The following is a 6,620-nucleotide window of genomic DNA, read 5'->3' on the forward strand; positions in this document are numbered from 1 at the left end:
TTTTTTTCTCAGCTACTAGTTCACAGTCTATTTTTCAAGCTTAGCCACCTTTCTCACTTTTACCCAAACACCCAAGATTTTAAAGATGGGAAACTTCCATGTCCAAAAACAATCCAGTAGAAAGTCACTGATTAGGCTCAAAGAACTGGCCTCATTATTCATTTGTTTATGGGTTGATGAGTCCCATAAACTTTACTCCACTTTTCTTGAGTGTGTTGCTCTTACAATCATGTGATATGCCACATATTCTAGCTTATTCTCTTTCCCACTAGAATATACACTTCATGAAGGAGGGAGTTTTATTTTATTTGTATTGAAATTTCCAGTGTCTACAGTGGTCCTTAGTAGAAGTAGGTATTTAATAAATGTTTTCTTAAATAAGTGAAAGCATGAATTTATCAGATCTTTACTGTGTACTTTGTTATAACCTGACCACAGTGCTGCCATCCTGTTCTGTATGTGCCATCTTAGTGAACCATGTCAGCTGCTGTAAAATGTGCCTATCTCACAGAACTTCTGTTTCCGCAAGCCCTCACCCCACCCTTGAGTTCCAAAAACGCCCACTGCTGTTCCTACACCCTTAAATTCCAATAACCTCTCCAGACCCCTAACCATATCTAGTCTCAACAGCTGCCATGTCTCCTTGAACTCCCTGAGTTGTACCCCACTTGCTTTGCAGTTTTAAGCCTTATAAACCCCACGCTCCCCCACTTCAGTGCGCACTTTGGCACATTGTGTCGGGTGTTGCCGCTGGATACCAGCAAAAATAAAGCACTTTTTAAACTTTTGAGCCTACCTCATTTTTGAGTTACAGCATACTTATCAATACAAGTGTTTGGTTAGATGTTGGGAGCATAATGAGGGGAAAACAGTTAAATTTCTTGTCCCTATGGAGGTATATTTTTGCCTTTTGGTACAAGGGTTGAACTCAGGGCCTCATGCTTACCAGGCTAACACTGGGCCACTGAGATACATCCCCAGCCTGCATATGGAGATCTCTGGGTGGATGTTAAATCGAGATGCTCTGTACCTAAATATATAGTTACAGATAGTGACAAGGAAGTAAAACCCCTTGCCTTCTGGGCAAGACTACAGTAATAATAGACATGATGAATCAGCAGACTGCCTCATCACTTAGAAGATGAGAAGCATGTGTGAGAAAACAACAGGACAGCATGTTAAAGGGAAGAAAGAGTGGGAAATGCAACCTCACATAGTGGCATTACTGTAACTGCACTGAGACTTGAGTAGTCTGGAAGAAGTTAGCATGAGGGTATCTGGGAAACAGCATCCCAAGTGAGCGAAGGGAAAGATCAGGATAGGTGTGAAGGCACATGTCTGCCTGCCACTTGATGGGGACGAGGCACAGTGGATCTGGAATGAAATGGGCTACAGAAGTTCCAGATGGAAGCAGGAAATGATAGAGGATCAGGAATCCTGTGTAAGTCTTTGTAGACCTGTTGCACTTTCAACCCTAGCTCTGAGTGACAGGTACATAGGGGCTCCTGCAGCATTGGGAGCAGAACAGTGCTGTTCCATTTTAGGTTTAGATTACCTGTATGTCTTGATTTGAGGACAGACTAGGGGCAGTGCAGAAGCAGAGTTCATTTAGGAGGCTGCTTTATTGATCTGAGAGAAATAAAATGATAGTTTGGATAGCATATACTAAATAACAATGGAGAAGGTGAGAACCAGGACCAGCTCCTGGTTAGACTCTGAGGGCAGGCCCAAACTGAGTAATAATGGATTAGACATGAAATGCAAATAACAAAGAAAAGGCCAGGGGTTACTGAGATGTCATGTTTACATGTTACTTCATTTCAAAATATTTTATACATTTTTCTTTGAAAATTACCTGTTGATGGGCTATTTAGAAGTATACGTAGTTTCATAATATTTGGAGATATTCAAATTTCTTAAAAGACTTTTGATTTTTAATTCAATTTCATTGTGATCAAAGCATGTAGGGAGTGGATGATGCTGTAATTTGGTTACATAAGGGTGGTGGCAAAAGACAAGGCCACAGTGTGTAACACAGTCAGCTACCTCAGTCTTGAGAAAGCATCCTGCTTAGACAATTTCAGTCATTAGTTACTAAGCAACCTTGTGTCTCCCCATACGAAGTTTCCAGAAGTATAAATAAACACTCCTACTGCAGTTGTTTAGTCCTCTTTTCCTTTCCAGAAACAGACCTCTGCCTAATCTCAGCCCCTCTCTTGTCTATTTCATAAATTTCTTTGCTGTCTTTTGTGTGTCAACTACACATATCTTCCCCTAGACAGTAACTGTGTTAGTTACTTTTATCTCATTGCTGAGACAAAATACCAGACACCCAAAGTTAAAGTAGGAAAGGTTTATTTAGCTTATAGTTTGTAGAGGCTTCAGTCTATAATCAGCCATCTCCAAGCAGAGCAGCATGGCAAGGGGCAACACAGCAAGGCAACAGAAGACAGCACAAACAGCAAGAGCAAAAGGGGGTAGCAAGCCTCTTTTCCTCCCTTATATTGTAAGCAGGTTACCCACCATAGAGGGGGTGTAGCACTCATACCATCTCCATAACTTCTTCCTGAATAGGATGAGGATGTTTACATAGTGAGGACTCTGACCCCCTGCTAAGATACTTGATTAAACTTCTTTTTTTTGTTTAATTGTTTTCTTTTTTTAAAATTTATTTATTTATTTATTTATTTATTTATTTGTGTGTGTGTGTGTGTGTGTGTGTGTGTGTGTGTGTGTGTCGCCAGCTCAGCCCCCCAGGGGGCAGGGCTGGCTGGCATGTGGTGCTGGGGGATGGAACCGCAGTCCCTGTGCTTTGCTAAGCTTGTTCTAAGTAGGTGCTTTAGACCACTGAACCATCTCACCAGCCCCCTTGATTAAACTTCTAAACTTGTCAAATTGACACAATGAAGTTTCTAAACTTCTCAAGTTGACACAGTGGATCAACATAACAGCAACCTATCTCTAGACTACTTACTTATACTACCTAATATAATGCAAATTTAATGTAAACAGTTGATCCACAGCACTGTGTAGGAAATAAAGACACAAAAAATGTTCTCTGTGTGTCCAATGAAGGTGCAATTTTTTATTTTGAATATTTTTGATCTACGAGTAGATAAATCCTTGAATATGAGACCTAGATACAAGAATATCTTACTGTACTTTGTAGAATTTTAATTGTTCTACATTTGGTGACACCTGATTCATGGGTCCAGATATTGTTTATCCTTTCAGTTTCCCATGTTGCCCTAAACAGAATCTGTGCACCAGTGTTGCATGGAGTGTTCTGTAAGAGCCACTCGGGTTAAGGGTAAGTAACACAGCTCAAGATGTCCACATCACTACTGATACTTTGTCCACTCAATCTACCAATTACTGACAGTGTCCAACTGCAATTTTGAATATTCCTATTTCTCTTTTGAATTCCAATTCTGCTCCATGTAACTTGAACCTATGACTTTTTTTTTCTTTTTGCTGTACTGTTCTGTTATTTTATTGAACCTAGAACCTTCACACTGAGACATATCCCCATCTATTTACTTTTATTTATTTTATCTTATTTTATTTATATTGAGACAGGATCTCCATAAGTTACCAAATAGCCTTGGCTGGGCCTGAGTTTACAATCCTTTCATCTCAGTCTCCAAGTGTACTGGGAATATAGGTGTGTACCACCATGTTACGATATGCATAAATATTTAGGATTGTTATGCTTGATTGATAAAATTTACCCTGTGGCAACATCTCTTGCCTAATACAAACATATTTTGGAGATAAAATGCATGGTCTTGGCACTGAGCTATATCCCAAGCTGTTTCTTTGGTCATGAAGTGGCTTCTGTAGTTTGTGACTGATTACTGTGGGTGTAGATGCTGCATCTGCCCTGGACAGGTAATCTGCATTACACTGTGAGGAGGGTGGAGAGGCTGGCTGCTGCCTGACCTGCTGACATGCTCTTTGCTCTCTGCTCTGCCACCCCCATGAAAGGCTGCCCTCTGCCCCGTGCCGCTCTGCCTTGGAGTCAGCTGAGTATAGACTGAACCCTCCAGAAACTGTGAGCTACTTAAACCTTTCCTTCCTCCATTTTGGGTGTTAGATATTTGTCCCAGCAATGACAAAAAAGTAACTGGGACAATGTATTTTTATGATAAGCTTTTTATTATACATAGGATTTTTATTTTGCACTGCTATAACAATTTCATTATAGACCAAGGGAGAAAAAAGAAAAACAGGGTAAAAATCATCACATTGTGTAATTACTAAAGCTTTTTCTACTTTTTAATAGGATCCTCCATCCAGTAGATGTATTGTCATATCCACTTCAAAACAGACAAGATGCTAACCATATCTTAAAGATTATACATTGCCACTGAAAGAAAAATTTCACAGTCACCGTATATCAAGGTTGAGAAACTGTCCTGCATGGAAAATATACTAAGAAATAATGTGAATAAGAGAAAACATCATTATGTTTAAGGAAAGACTGAGTCCTCATGACGCACCATCTAGACATAGATATTCATTATTCCTGGAGTAGCTCAGACTCAGAGTTTTCTCGCTTCTGCCCTCCCCATTCATTAATCTGTTTTTATGCAACAGTATTCATTAAGGCAAACAAGTCCTTTTCTAAAGAGTTCTTAAGGAAACTGTGGACAAATAGCAAACTTTTGGCATTAAAACAGTATATATTAATATATACTATTAGTATATATTAAGCATATTTTTCTTGGACTAGTGACAAGAAAACATGAACATGCTTGTTTAACAATGTCAAAAAGTTTGAAATTCAGTCCAAGCAACTCCTAACAATGCTTCTGCAGCTTTAAGCTCTAAATAGTAGAGAATTTAGACAAATGCATTAAAGAATGCAAGCTTGGCAAATTACACCCAAGCAGGTTATTAAACTATATATACAGAAAGTAAATGATAAATACAGAATTAAAAGAGACCTTTTGCTTTTCCTTATAGCCTTGAAAACTGACAACTTTTTGAGGACAGTTCTATAATACTAAACATTAGGTAACCACAGGTACTGGGAAACCTAACTACACAAACATTTAAAATATTCAAGATGACTTTGTAGTGTTTAATACAATTCAGCTTGTAGTTAAGGGCACTAGACAACATTTAACAAAAATAATCACATCAGTTGACCTAGAAATCAAATGCAAATAGGTATGAATATACTCCCCAAAATCTGTCTTTTTAAGTGAACATTAACCATTTATTCAAAGTTATACAAGAACTTAAAGGATTAAAGTCTTCTGTGACATAAAGCCATTTCAAACAGTTTCATGTCTCAGTGGAGCAAGAGCAGAGAGGGTGTAATAATAAGTGAGTAGCCCCACTTGGGCAGTTAGACACTTAAAAGAGACTCAACAGCAGCCTCCCCCAGCCTGCTGTCCTCCCTGATTGCCTGCATGTGTCACATTCGTAGCAGCATGCTGGGGGCCAATTTTAATGTTATTGCCTCATTATTAATGCCAAAGACACATTCTTGAATTTTTTCATGTATTTCTTTTGCTGCACTAATAAATACCTCTTCTACATTGGAAGCAGTCTTAGCAGAAGTTTCCGTGAAGATAAGGCCATGTTCTCATGCAAAAGCTTCACCTTCTTCTTTTTTTACTTCTCTTATAGATTCTAAATCACTTTTATTTCCAATAAGCATAATGACCATGTTGGAACTGGAATGCTGGCGGGCATCCTCTAACCAGGTTGTCAAGTGGTTAAATGTATCTCTTCTTGTAATACCATATACTAGCAAAGCCCCAGCAGCACCTCTGTAATAAGATCTGGTGATAGAACAAAAGGACTCTTGACCAAAAAAAAAAAAAAAAAAAAAAAGGACTCTTGTCCTGCAGTGTCCCAGATCTGGAGTTTTATCTGTTTTCCATCAGTTGTGATCATTCGAGCACCGAACTCTCCTCCAATAGTGAGGTCATGCCCTGGCTGAAACCTCTTGTCACTAAACTGTAGCAGTAAACATGATTTATCAGCACCTGTGTCGCCGATGATAACATACCTAAAAAGACAGGCGTACGCCATGGCCCTGTGTCACTGGTGGTAACCTACCTAAAAAGGCATACGCCATGGCCCTGGTTGCTCATGCTGATAAACTATTTTGAATACTTTATATTTACCCCAAATTTTAAATAAGACAGAGAATTCTCTCACACTTTCCAATCAATTTCCATTTTTGTCACAATCTTATATTAATGTAGTACAATTTAGCAGCCAGTATTGTTGCATCATGATAAACCAAAGTTTATATTTCATTCCAATATTACTGGTTGGTTTTTACCTACTCTCCTTTCTTAAGACCATGTGCCATGCTAGTTATTGCATTCCATTTAGTCTTTATGTCCCCTTCAATTCCCAGTTGTACAGTTTGTCACATTTTCCTAACTTTTACTGGCCTTCATAGTTTTGAAGAGCACAGATATCGCTGATATGAATCATTCAATGTTTTTCTTCTTATTATTCAGGTATTATTCACATTAAGAAAGATAATGTTTTTCCTATACATAAATTTTATTTTTATCTTTATTTCTTCTATTTCTCCTATTATGTTTGTGATTCTTTATGCCTTCTTCTTTTTTTTTTTTTTTTTTTTTTTT

General features: G+C 38.3%; 1 protein-coding gene and 1 pseudogene across 1 annotated transcript in view; both read right to left on the reverse strand.

Moving 5' to 3' along the window:
• The window catches only part of CUNH1orf87 (chromosome unknown C1orf87 homolog), a 54,270-nt gene that overhangs the window by 25,446 nt on the left and 22,204 nt on the right, over nt 1–6,620 (reverse strand).
• On the reverse strand, nt 5,375–6,048 carry LOC101562865 (annotated as a pseudogene).

The sequence above is a fragment of the Octodon degus genome, unplaced genomic scaffold, assembly GCF_000260255.1.
Source record: "Octodon degus isolate 3935 unplaced genomic scaffold, OctDeg1.0 scaffold00057, whole genome shotgun sequence".
Taxonomy (NCBI): Eukaryota; Metazoa; Chordata; class Mammalia; order Rodentia; family Octodontidae; genus Octodon; species Octodon degus.